Here is a 15,079-nt window from a genome sequence, read left to right on the forward strand (position 1 = left end):
TCAAACCCACCAGCCACTCCACAGAAGAAAGACTGGGCAATCTACTACTTCCATAAAGATTTACTGCCTCGGAAACCCAAGGAGGGTGGCTATGAGTTGGAATCCACTTGATGGCAGTGAGCAGTTTGTTTTTGTTGTTGTTGTTGTTTGTTTGTTTGTTTTTATGTATACATATATTTATACACAGACACATATACCTGTAAAAGCTGGAAACTGTGTAAGGCAGAAACCTGTGAGAGAAGGAAAATGAAAATATTTTCCACTAAAGCAAGCAACAGAAAACCCCTGTCAAAGGTTGAAAACTTACTAAACCAGGGGAAAAAAAGACAACCTTGTCAAGTTCTGGCTCTCATAGGTTGCACTCAATATATATCTACATTGTTGTTGTTAGGCGCCCTTGAGTTATCTCCAACTCATAACGACCCTATGCACAGCAGACCAAAACACCTCCAGGTCCCATGCCAGCTCTGTGATCCTTGTTATACCTCAGCCCATCACCACAGCCACTGCCATCTCCTTGAGGGTCTTCCCCTCTTTCGTCGACCCTCCATCTTACCAAGCATGACATCCTTCTCCAGGGAATGGTCCCTTCTGGTAACACAAAGTCTGGCCATTCTCACTTCCAAGGAGCATTCTGGCTGCACTTCCTCTAGGACAGATTTGTTAGTTCTTTTAGCAGTCCATGGTACTTTCAGCATTCCTCGTCAACACCACAACTCAAAACCATCAATTCTTCTTCGGTCTTCCTTATTCATTGTCACATGCATATGAGGAGATTTAAAATATCATGGCTTGTGTCAAGTTCACGTTAGTCCTCAAGGAGACATCTTTGCTCCTCAGCACTTGAAAGTGGTCCTTTGCAGCTGACTTGCCCAGTGCTATATATCATCTGATGTCCTGACTGCTGCTTCCATTGGTGTCGATTGTAGAACCAAGCAATGTGAAGTCTTTGACAATTTCAATCTTTTCCCATTCATCATTATGGTGCTTATAGGTCCAGTTGTGAGGACTTTTGTTTTCTTTATATTGAGATGTAATCCATACTGCAGACTGTAGTTTTCAGTCTTCATCAGTAAGTGCTTCAAGTTATCCTCACTTTCAACAAGCAAAATTGTGTAGTCAGCATATTGCAGGTCGTTAATGATCTTTCCTCCAATCCTGATGCCACATCCCTCTTCATGTAGTCCAGCTTCTTGGATTATTTGCCTAGCATATAGATTGAATAAGTATGGTGAAAGGATACAACCCTGATGCACTTCCTTCTTGATTTTAAACCATGCAGTATTCCTTGTTGTGTTCAAACAAGTGCCTCCTGATCTATGTATAGATTCCTCATGAGGACAATTAAGTGTTCTGGAATTCCCATTCTCCTCGATGTCATCCACAGTTTGTTATAATCCCCACAATCGAATGCTTTTGCATAGCCAGTGAAACACAGGTAAACATCTTTTGGTATTCTTTGCTTTCAGCCAAGATCCGTCTGACATCAGCAATGATATAATTTGTTCCTCACCCACTTCTGAAACTACCTTGCATTTCTGGAAGTTCTCTGTCAATATACTGCTGCAACCATTTTTTAATTATCTTCAGTAAGATTTTACTCGCATGTGATATTAATGATATTGTTCAATAATTTCCACATTCTTTGGGATCACCTTTCTTTGGAATGGGTACAAATATGAATGTCTTCCAGTCAGTTGGCCAGATAGCTATGTTCCAAATCTCTTGGCATAGCCAAGTGAGTGCCTCCAGTGGAGCATCCGTTTGTTGAAACATCTCAGTGGGTATTCTGTCAATTCCTGGAGCCTTGTTCTTTGCCAATTCCTTCAGTGCAGCTTCAACTTCTTCCTCCAATACCATTGGTTCTTGATCGTATGCCACCTCCTAAAATGGATGAAGTTCGACTAGTTCTTTTTGGTACAGTGACTCTGTGTATTCCTTCCATCTTCTTTTGATGCTTCATGCATCATTCAATATTTTGCCCATAGAACCTTTCAATATTACAACTTGAGGGTTAAATTTTTGCCTTAGTTCTTTGTTCAGCTTGAGAAACACCAAGCATATTTTTCCCTTTTGGTTTTCTAACTCCAGGTCTTTGCACATTTCATTGTAGTAATTGGCTTTGTCTGCTCGAGCTACTCTTTGAAATCTTCTCTTCAGTTCTTTTGTCTTATCATTTCTTCCATTGGCTTGAGCTACTCTCCACTCAATGGCAAGTTTCAGAGTGTCTTCTGACATCAATTTTGCTCTTTCTTCTTTTCTTGTCTTTTTAATGACCTCTTGCTTTCTTCATGGATGATGTTCTTGATGTCATCCCACAATTCCCCTGGTTTACAGTCACTGGTGTTCAAAGCATCAAATTTATTCTTTAGATGGTCTTTAAGTTCAGGAGGGATATATTCAAGATCATATTTTAGCACTCATAATTGGGTTTGTCTGCTTGAGCTGATCTTTGAAATCTTCTCTTCAGCTCTTTTATCTTGTCATTTCTTTCAATTGCTTGAGCTACTCTTCACTCAAAGGAAAGTTTCAGAGTCTCTTCTGACATCCATTTTGGTCTTTTCTATCTTTCTCATCTTTTTTAATGACTTCTTGCTTTCTTCATGGATGATGTTCTTGATGCCATCCCACAATTCTGGTTTTCGGTCACTGGTGTTCAATGCATCAAATCTATTCTTTAGATGGTCTCTAATTTCAGAAGGGCTATATTCAAGACCATATTTTGGCTCTCATGGACTTGTTTTAATTGTCTTCAACTTCTAGTTGAACTTACATATGAACAGTTGATGGTCAGTTCCGCAATCAGCTCCCGGCCTTGTTTTGGCTGAAGATATTGAGCTTTTCCATGTCTCTTTCCATAGATGTAGTCAGTCTGATTCCTGTGTACTACATCTGGCAAGTGCACGTGTATAGTCACCATTTGTGTCATTGAAAAAAGGTATTTGCAATGAATAAGTCATTGGTCATGCAAAATTGTGATCTCCAGAGTTATTTCTGTCACCTAAGCCAAATTTTCCAACTACCAGTGATTCTTCTTTGCTTCCAACTTTTGCATTCCAGTCACCAGGGATAATTAACACATCTTGATTTCATGTTCAGTCAATTTCATACTGCAGAAGTTGATAAAAATCTTCAATTTCTTCATCTTTGGTTTTGGTGGTTGATGCATAAATTTGAATAATAGTAGTCTTAAAAGGTCTTCCCTATAGGTGTATGGATATTATCCTACCACTGACAGCATTGTACTTCAGGACTCATCTTGAAACATCCTTTGTGATGATGAATGCCACACCATCCCTCTTCAAATTGTCATTCCCAGCATAGTAGATCATATGGTTGTCTGATTCAAAATGGCCAAAACCAGTCCATTTCAGCTCACTAATGCCCAGGATATCAATCAATCTTTATGTGTTCCATTTCATTTTTGACAATTTCCAATGTCCCTAGACTCACACTTTGTACATTCCATGTTCCGATTATTAATGGATGTTTGCAGGGGTTTCTCCTTAAATTGAGTCATGCCACATCAGCAAATTGAGGTCTCAAAAGCTTTACTTTATCCATATCATTAATGTTGTTTCTACTCTGGTGATGCAGCTCTTTCCTAGTATTTTGAGGGCCTTCTAATCTAAGAGGCTCATCCTCCTGCACTATATCAGACAATGTTTCTGGGCTATTCATAAAGTTGCCCAATGATGTATCAGACAGTGTTTCTCTGCTATTCATAAGGTTTTCCCTGGCCAATTCTTTGAGAAGTGGATTCCCAATTCCTTCTTCCTAGTCTGTCTCAGTCTCTAAGCTGTGTTGAAACCTGTGCCCCATGTGCAACTCTACTAGTTTGAAACACAGGTGGCACAGCCTCAAGCCCCACAGTAACACACAAGCCACCACAGTACAACTAACTGACAGACAAGTTTGTCTCCCTTAGCCCTCCCCTTACCTGGATCCCTGTCACTGCTACCTCTGTCATCCCCCTGGCTTTTCTTTCCCCTGCTTTGCTGCCTCTTGGGGGTGGGGCCTGGATCCCTGCTGGTGCTCATTCTGTTGTCCTCCTGGCCAATATATATATATCTATGTCTACATCTGTATATCACTGGTATCCAGGGCATAAGAAGAACTCTTACAACTCATTAATAAGAATATGGGAATAAAAAGCATTTCAGAAAATAAAATATATGAATGTTAAAAATGCAAGTGAAAATATTTTCAACATCATTAGTTATCAAAGAAATCTAAATTAAAACCTTGGTTAAATACCACTACATATCTACCAAAAATAAATTGAATGATAACAAGTGTTAATGAGAAAGTAGAGCAACAAGAACTCTCATACTTTACACATGGGATATAAAATGGTACTACTACTTTGTGAAACTATGTATAAGTTGGTTGTTTTGTTTTGAAATAATGATAAATATTCATTAGCATCCCAGGCTAAGAATATGTTGTGTTCCTAGGAATTCATCAAGAGAAATGGAGACATATGCCCACACAACGACTTGTACTCAAATGTTCAAGGCAGCTTTATTTATAATAACCAAAAGCAGGAAATATCCAAAGTGTCCATCAAGAGGTGAATGAAAAACTTTTCCATTTGACAAAATATGTTACTAATTATGCACAATGCCTTGAAATATAGCCTCACCAAGAAATAGTAAATTTATTGAATGAAGCTGAGGAAAAAAAATAAATTGCTATTTAAGGCTGTCAGCACTATTTAAGAATAAAGGCTGTCAGCAATGGGCTTGTAATGAAATAGTACTTATCAATCTAAATATAAAACATAATAGCGTGAGAAAACCATATCTCAAATATAAGTTCCCTTAGGCATTTCTACTGGGTATATCCAATTGTGAAAATGACCAGTAGAGGTAAAAATGCTGTAAACAAAAAAAAAAAAAAAAATTGCCATTGAATCGATTCTGACTCATAGAGATCCTATAGGACAGAGTAGAACTGCCTCATATGGTTTCCAAGGCTGTAAATCTTTATGGAAGCAGCCTGTCTGATCTTTTACCTGTGAAGCAGCTGGCAGGTTTGAACCACTGACCTTTTGATTAGCAGCCAAATGCTTAAGCTACTGTGCTATCACAAACGCAATACAATGCACTGCCATGGAGTGGGATCTGACTCATAGCAACCCCTCCTTGGGTTTCTAAGGCAGTATCACTATGCAAGTAGATTGCCCAACCTTCCTTCTGAGGAGTGGCTGGTGTATTTGAACCACTAGCCTTCTGGTTAACAGTCAAATGCCTTAGGCACTAAGTTATGATTAATAAATAGAGGTTTATGTGAGAGTAGTGATGTTGATGATTAGAAATATCCATGGATGTTCAGATTGTAAAAGAATATGACCCATCTAGTATACATTTTTGTGGAGGTTTTAGCACCACAAATATGATCACACAAATTGACACCTATCCCTGTCAATTTCCTGTGTCTTTATGAGTTTTTTTATTCATTGTAAATGTCTATAATATATAATGACATCACAAATACGAAAAAAAGTACTAAGTCTCATTAAGTGATAGAAAAATTTACTCTTTTGAACTCCAAATATGATTTGCTTTTTCCTTACATAATAACCTCACATAATAATTTTCACTTATTCAAAATAGTCAATACATATAATAAATTTGCTACCACTACTTATTTAGGAGCTCTGGTAGCATAGTTCCTAAGGCACTTGACTGCTCACCAGAAGGCTGGCGGTTCAAACCCATCAGCCACTCCTCGGAAGGAAGGTTGGGCAATCCTACTTCCTTAGTGATACTGCCTCAGAAACCCAAGGAGGGGTCGCTATGAGTCGGGGCCGACTCGACGGCAAACAACAACAACAACAACTTATTTTACAAATTAATATATTTAGAAAAAAGAGGAAGAGAAAATGCCAGGGAATTGCCATGTTCCCAGAAATGACAGGCAAAAACATTGGTAAATGAAGAAATCCACGTAAATTAAATTGTTTGTGTTTCTCTGAGCTATACGCACACATACCAGTCCATGTCTATTCACCAATCATGATAAACTAGTTCAGCTAACACCAATCTATTAAACAATTTCTCCACTAAAATAAACTTGCCAGGCATAACCTAGTGTGATGTCTCAACAGAAGGAAGGAAAAGCTGAATCAGAAGTAGCTGCGGAGTGTAAACACAGTAGGGGAGCACTTGCAGTCCCTTTGCTCTCACAGTCATGGTGACTAATGAAAGAGGAAACTAAAAATAACTGCACAGCAGATGGCAAGAAGCATAGCAACAGCACCTGATTTTCTACAATGCTCGCTGTAGATGCTAACCTGCAATAAGCATAATGAGAGAACTGACAACTTTAAAAGAGGCCATGTTCATAGATTCTAGACGTTGAAGATTAATATAATACACATGGATGACTTGCCCCTGGCTACTGACTAAGAGTTTAAATTCCAGGAGCTCAGGAAATCCAGCCAATGGATGTAGTCTTCCTTCAGTGTTTGTGACAGGACTGTGCAGCTGCTCCAAATACAGCACATACCACATGATCAATGTGTAGCATCCCATTTTGGCACCACACTATCATGTGAAATGTTACAACTTTGACACAGCAGCCAAGCAAAACATAAAATTAAATGAAATATATGAAAACAAGCTTGTGTGAACACGAGAACAAGTTTTGAAAAATTAGACTCTTAGACTCTTATTCCATTACCTGCTCAAGCCAAAAGAGTCTGACCATTTGAGGTTGGTTCCACTGTAACCACAATTTCAAAGACAGCCCTACTAGCTAAATTACTAACTACTTTCTCCTGTCTCCTGCACTTTTCCCTTACTTGGTCAGAAAAAACATAAAAATAAAATAAAATTTTATATATATAATATATAGTAAGCATTTTCTCTTTGTGATTAGAAAATACCTTGCTAATTTAAACAAAGAGTGAAATGAACACAAGTATTACTTGAGTGTCTATTAACAGTGATATAAGTGACAGATTTTATGAACAGAGCTGTTGCACATGGTTATGTACTTGTGGGTATCCAGCCAAAGGCTAAGTGGGGCTGAAATCTACTCAAGCTCCTTTTGTAGTGGCTTCCTCCATGAGAAAGAGATGTCTCCTTCCAATTTGTCTGTCTAGTGGTGGCTCCTATTTACAATTGGTCTAATGAGGAAGAGTGTCTCTTACTAATTCACAGAAATATAGCAGTAAATAAAAGAGACTTTGAATATGAAAAGGAATCTAATGTCAGAGAAATTGACAGATATAATTAAGGGCTGGGGAGTTTAAAAAGAACTGAAAATGGAGAGTGGAGTTTTAGTAAAAGGTCTAGAAGTCTTTGAAGAAAGGGCAAGACAGGGATCTAAGAAAGGGGTGGGTAACATAGAAATTGGAGATAGATGGACCACAATCAGCACATTCCCAAGAGATACATCATTCATTCAAAAATCAAGTGGGATCAGAGCTGTGCTCAAGAACTGAGCAGATGTATTATGATCTTATTCATGTACTTTTATCATCACTGGAAACACTTTTTCATATTTGGAAAAATACTCAAAGAAAGAGGAAGAATTTTCTTAAGAAAAAAAATTATCTCTGCCTTGAATTTTGTCTCAGAATAGTACAAAAATTAAAAAATTATCTTTTTTTTATGAAATTTTCATAGAGCAGAATGGGCTGATTGGTTGTTTTTTAAAATAGTACTGAAAAAGTATGTGTATTCTAAAAATGTGTACTAAAGATAATCACAGAGCATTGAGGAAAAGATAATAAAAAAAAATTGCCACAAAGATGTGAAATGTATCAATTGGAATCTTTTTTTAATCTGAAGAAATACATTTTTTTCTTTTCATAGATGCCATTGTTCAGAATAAATTTTAACTAACAAACTTCACCACATTGACAAGGAATTTCCACAACTGTATTTAGTTAAATACTTAAAGCCATGATTATCACACCATTTTAGTCTATTCATTTAGGAGCACCATATCTGATTTCTCTCATGCCCTTTTTCATGACCATCACCCCTCTTTCCTCTTAGTGTCTTTGTTTTTTGCTTGCCCTTCACTACATGTTCTCCCTCTGCAATGTCTGAGGTTCTAATTAACTTCCAAACCAGCACCCTGCTAACACCCAACCTAACACAATGTCATTCTCTCACTCAAAAACAAAACCAACCTAAATCTACTGCTATTGAGTCAATTTCAATTCATAGGACCCTCGTTGGTTTTCCAAGGCTGTAAATCTTTATGGAAATAGATCACCTCATCTTCCTCCCATGGAGCAGGTGGTGGGTTTGAACCTCCATCCTTCTGGTTAACAGTCAAATGCCTTAGGCACTGCACCACCAAAAACCAAACTCACGGCCACCCCCTTGGGTTTCTGGGAGCAACTGGTGGGTTTGAACCCCTGATCTTCTGGTTAGTAGCCATATGCCTTACCCCATTCACCACCAGAACTCCTTACTGCCAGAGTTCCTTAAAATCTACCTACTTGTTGCCAAATAGATTCAGATGCATGGCGACCGCGTGTGTTTCACAGCATAACTTTGCTCCCTAGGTTTTCACTGGCTGATATTCTGGACGTAGATTTCTAGATCTTTCTTCTGAGCCACCTCTGGGTAGGTTCAACAACCAACCATTTGGCTAATAGCACAACACTTAGATGTTTGCACCACCTCAGACTCATTCTAGTCAAATATATGCAGAAATGAGGTAAACTACTTCCAATGTCTGCTGAATTTCTTTTTTTAATCCATACATTAAAAATACTGATGTGTAGTCAAATTAGAATGGATACAAAGGAAGGAACCAGCATGCAAAGGACAATATAAATCAAGTCCCTCGAGAAATGGATCAGTTCCTCCAGGTCTGTGGATGTTGTTTTCTCTGTTTAGAACACCACTCTAAACAGGGCATACCACCTTTCACTTGGTCAGGTTTCTGCCCATTAAATCTCCACAATTTAGTTTTATTCTTTCTGTGAAGCCTTACTTGATTTCCCCTTGCTTTCCAAGTTCTTACAGTACTCTGTTTAACTAACTGTTAAAACACCAGGCCAAAGGTTCTTACAGAGTTATTCAAAGCCAGCCAGCCCATACTTCCTCACAACAACTTCAAACCACCCCAAGCCACCTGCACGACCCCTCACAGTTCTAGTGCATTATGCACAGCTGCAACCCACTGTCTCCTCCATTCCACAGCTGCTGCCATCAACTGCAGATGCACCACAACTACAACTAGGACTGTGAGGCCTGCATCAACAGCCAGAGCAACCCGGAACATTCTTTTACCTGTCCACTTCTTACTACTTTGACTGCAATGATGTGGCTTTGAAGAATTTTGCCAGATATTTTCTTCATCACTCTCATGAGGAGAGGGGACACGCTGAGAAATTGATAAAGCTGCAGAACCAACAAGGTGGCTGAACTGTCCTTTAGGATATCAAGAAACCAGGCTGTCATAACTGAGAGAAGGAGCTGAATGCAATGGTAGGTATGTTACACTGGGGAAAAAGTATAAATCAGTCACTACTGGAACTTCATAAACTGGCCACTAACAACAATATCCTCTATTTGTGTGACTTCATTGAAACTCATTACCTAAATGACAGGAAAATCCATCAAAGAATTGGGGGACTATGTAACCAACTTGCACAGGATGGGAGACCTAGAATCTGTCCTGGTAGAGTATCTGTCTGGCAAGCACCTGGGAGACAGTGATAAAGAGAGGTGAGCTTTAACCTGGCTTCCTCATAGTCACAGGGGTGACTTCCATGGTCACCTTGGGTTTACCTTTACCTTATCTATAAATTGTACCAAAATATCACTTAAGTTTTGTCATTTGTACTATTTCTTCAAATAAAGTAAATTGGTACCATTTTCCACCACCTGGGGGAAAAAAATAGAATACCGGGATTACTTGGGGAAGAGGGTTGTGCAAACCACTCCTAAAATTAACATGAAAACATGGTAGAAACAGAAGAAAAGAAGAACAAGAGAGGGGAGGAAAGAGAGAAGAATGGAGGAAGGAGAAAAGAAAGAAAAAAGAATATTTAATTTTGAAGAAGAGAAGACATTCAAAAATATGATAGTCTTATTAAGATATTTTAAGGACCTAAGGACTATCCAACAAGGAAGAAGACAGCCTCATCCTATACATATAAAGATCAGAACAGGAACCAATGACAAGAAGTCTCACAGAGGCAGTTTTTTGGTATAAAATGAACTATGTGGCATTTTGTGATAACGTAGCATAAGGATTTCATGAGATGCTTTTAGCTCCTTCAGAAGACCAGTGAAGATTTGTAAAATAAATATTTGTTGAAAATACTACCCTCAGTGCAGGACTGAATGATTTCAGTTCTCTCAAATGTCTTTGTGTCTGGGAATATCCATATAAAGTTTGAAAAATAACTTTCAAGAACAGTTGGTGTAGGATTTATACAGTAGACAATAATTAGATCAAATGTGGATTATATTATTTTATTGAATTCCAACATTTTCAGGAAAAACAATATATTAAAGCTATGTTGTGTGTGTTTGTCTTTTGTCTTTGACCATTCAGTCTTGCACTGAGGGTAGTATTTTCAACAAACATTTATTGTACAAATCACATTGGTCTTTCTGAAAGAACTAAAAGAATTTCATTAAATCCTTATGGTAAGTTATCACGTTACACAGATTGACATCTGAAAAGAGTTTTAAAGAGTACAAGGCAATGACACATACCACAAACAAATATTTTTATGAGAGAAAATGAAATATATGAACCATATTTCACAGAAAAGTGTGATATGTAAACAAAAGTTAGGAGTAGACTAGTTATAAATAATTATGATAATTTCTAAATATAATCATTGCACTGTGATCTCCTGCTCTTAGTTTGCTGCATGTGGAAGCATCTAGATTGTTTTATGCTGATCAAAACTTGTGCAACATTTTGCCAATATTTGCAATTTGGCAAAACTTAAAGTGAATTTTTCCATTATTTATTAAGCCCAGATGAATTTCAAGAATTATTTATAAGAATGGTTTGATTTATTTGGAAATCTCCTGGTGATAAGATTTAAAAGGCATGTTAATGTCTAGAAAATGTAATCAATTAAACGAATTTTTCAGATGAACTTTTTCATCAAAAGAAACACCGGTTCTGAATTTATCCTAAGGACTTGGATTGTAATCTCTCTCTGGCCCTGTTTCTTTAGTAGAGTACCCCCTGCATGCCAGGGATTTTACATGTATACCAAGGAAGCCCTGGCTAAGTTTGTTCCCAAAGAAATTTTGATTGAGAAAAGACTAATTAGGAGCTGGACCAGGCATGATGTAGCCCCATGTGAACCAGAATTTGATTTCTCACAGATGGTTTTACTTAAGACTAAATAATGTAGATTTTAGGAAAACAGAATAATGTTCTACTACTGAGAAATGGAAACAGTGGTTGCTGCCATAGAACCAAACTGGAAGATTTGGCAAAAGAAAACAGTGATGAAACCCTGGTATTTTCCTATAGGCCTTTTCCTCCTAAAGATGACAAAAACTCAAGATCATTAGTGTACTTTATCAAAAACAACCTGTAGGCATAAAGCTTTGTATAACTGCTCATATCCATAAGCACTTGACTGTTAACCTAAAAGTCTGTGGTTCAAACCCATCAGCTTCTCTGCTGAGGAAAGATGTGGCAGTTTGCTTCTGTAAAGATTTACAGCCTTGGAAACCCTATGGGGCAGTTCTACTATGCCATATTAGTCACTCAAACTTGGAATCAGCTTGATGACAATGGGATTTGGGGGTTTTAATTTTAATACAGGAAAAATGTATATAATTATATGGATAAATGAAAACAAATATTAGGCAGCTAAGATAAATTTGTTTTTCATGAAAACTCGGTATTAACTTGATGATTAATTTTCAATAGAAGTCATCATAAAAATAAAAAATAAACTTGGAAGGTAATTCAGTTAAATATTTTAATCTAGAATATTTTTACCTGCTCCATCCCAAGAACTATCTTTAAATGTGTTGGTGGTGTATTATTCACTTGTAGAATACATGGCAGTCTCTGATGTTCTGACTACCACATTATGATATTTATCAGTTGCAGACTCTGGATGAGCAAAGGGAGTAGCTTTAAACAATACAGTATGCAAAAGGAGTCGCTAGTACAGTAGTTAATATGCAACATGCGGAAAACTTGGTAAGCTGTGGTGAGGAGTAGGAGTTTAAAGATGTAAAAAATAAAGAGTATATTTATTATTTTGAAACATTCAGGTTCAAGGATTGCTTTTGATTTTGTTAAAAACTAAGTTATTTGACTCCAATTCTCTTTCTTTCTCCCTCCTCTCTTATTTTTTTTTTCTTTTGCCAATTTCAATTGTTGCAGACTTCTTCTGGAAATACAATCTTTATAACACTAGTAGTATTTTAAAACTAGATCTGATTCCATCACCATGACATAGTACTCATCCACTCTCATACCCATCATTTAACACAGTAACACCTACTATATATCAGAACAAAATTTAGAAGATAAATAAAACATCAACACTACCTTCAAGGCATATTTGACATAATGAGAAGAGGTATTGAAATTGTATTGAACTATTTAAACTTAACTATTTTTCAGTTTAGAAACATTTAAATGGCATAGACTTTCCTCTGCTGCATTTCTATCAGACCCAATTTGCCAGGGACCTGAGTTGTTGGCAAGAAATGGAATCACAGACAGAGTATATAGGCCACTGCCCAAATTACCTTCCTTTGACAGCACATGGCGTGCTAGGAATAAGAGGACATCTGGGCCAAGATTTGCACCTTTACTTGATTTACTAGCCCTTCTTCCCACACCCTTCTCATCTTCCTTGTCTGTGCTGCCCTGTCTCTGCTTACTTGGCTCCTCCCTTCCTTATTTCCACTAGATGGTAAACTTTTTAGAGCATAATTGTGTCTTTTTCCATCTGAGTTTCCTCCAAGATGCCCAGGACTATGCTTTGCACAAAAGTACTTAGCAAATGCTCACTGAATTATAAAGTTTATAGTAATGAAAAGGAAACTATTAAATATTATCAAAAGGGCAAACCATGAGGGAGTATAAAAACACTTTTAGAAAATGCTCTTGACTATGCTTGAAATAATGTCCTTAGCAGGATGTTTGATCTTAATACTGTCGCTACCAGAGCATAAGATGTTTTTATTTGTTTTTACACAATGTCATGTACACCATAAGCCCACCCAGTGTTGACTTTCCACTGGATAGACAATACATGGGCATTGAGATAAAATAGGGACATTGAGAGAAATGAGGAGAGAGAGAAGTACATCTTACTTACAAATTTCCCCTCAGAACATTGAACAAAAGAAAAAAAAAATTCTTATTTAAGCATATGTAGCAGATACTGTACATTGCTAAGCAAAACACATTCTCTTCCCCTTCATCTACTGCCCACCCCACCCCCATGGTAGTCTGGAATTGCTGACAACTCAACTTGCCAGTTTCACTTGCCGGTAGAGGTGCCATAAAGGAAATTGACAGAGAGGATCACAGTGATGATTTTCACTTCCTGATTAAAAGAACGAGACCCATGAAGACTTTTCTCTGACCCAGCATCTCCTTCCTTCGTGTCTTTGCAAGGATTCTGCCCTCAAGCAGTAGCAGTCATTATCTGCAACCATGTGAAAATATAAAAGGATGAAAAGCAGCATGGTGCAGCCAGCAAAAAGCAGGCTCTGCAGGAGTCTGGGCCCTCCACTTCTGGACTTCTGGACTTGTGATGTAAGACAATGCAGAACCTCACTGTATAAGTAACATTTATTTTAATGTTCTATATTAAGTGTTATTCATTTTACTCTTAAAGCAACCCTATGAGATGTCTGCAGCCCATTTCAATGGAAGATGAAATTGGGACTCAGGGGACTAAATTACATCCCAATGCCAAAGTAACTGGCAAATTCAGAATTTAAAACCAGAGTTGTCTGAGACAAGAGACTACGTTAAGTCTTATTAAGCACCCAATTCACATCATTTCTTTATATGAAAGGGAAAATATGCAAGAACAACTAGTTGAATGCAATTCAACTTTCATTTTAAAGAGATGGGCATTGATAGTATATTGGGGAGACAGCATAGTGGATGCATGAAAAACTAAGATTCGTTATGATGAAGTTTGCTGGCAGATAACATAATGCCCAGGAGATTCAATCTCACATCACACGCTAGGGCTGTGCATTTCTAGCAGTCAACAAGGAAAGTTGCATAGGATGCACTCAGTAAATACTCATGTATTAATGAGTAAATGAATCAGTGCTGACTGTTAGGATAAGTGAGAAAGTATACCAATGAAAATTAGGTCATGTTAATTTCTAAGTATCCACAGGTGGCTCAAGTAACAAGTAGTATGTCAATTATTTATAGAAAGAAGGCAAGAAGGCAGTAGATGGGAAGGCAGATAGGGAGGGAAAGAGGGGGAAAAAAAGGAGAGGGAGTAGAAGGAAAGAAGAAACCTAAGAAGAGTGACTGCAAAAATTTAATCACAGCCACATCTGGATATCCTATTGATTTTTAGTGTTTCAGCTGTCACATAGACAAGGACACTTCTCTTGTACTTTCATCTGCAGTATATATACGCCCCTGGGTTTTCTGATCTTGGATTCTTGGCCTCCTTATGCCATGTGGTTTGATATGAGTTTCTACAGATTTCCATTATGTAGACATTGGCATGCCTGACTGGGCTTACACTGATTTTATGGATCCTGGATCTCTATTCTGATTTTACTGTACAGTATTCTTACCCTTCATGCTTATCTTTGTGGATTACTCTTTGTTTCCAAGGCTTACTTCTAGAGCCATGCCCCAAAATGTTCCTAATTTTTTTTTTTTTCCTGAACCTACATTTTATTTTATTTTATTTTATTTTTTAATTTTATTTTGATTTGGGTGAAAATTTACAGAGTAAATTCACTTTTCATACAGCAGTTCACATATACTTTGTCTCATGTCACTGACCAAAATTTATAATACAACAGCTCCCCTCCCACTTCCTCCCCATAGTTACCTCTTCCCAGTGTCCATCCCTCCATACTCTTCTGTGCCCTAAGCTGTCTCCCTGTGCATA

Source organism: Orycteropus afer, unplaced genomic scaffold (assembly GCF_000298275.1).
Source record: "Orycteropus afer afer isolate SDZICR_OR568_19922 unplaced genomic scaffold, OryAfe1.0 scaffold00011, whole genome shotgun sequence".
NCBI classification, from domain to species: Eukaryota; Metazoa; Chordata; class Mammalia; order Tubulidentata; family Orycteropodidae; genus Orycteropus; species Orycteropus afer.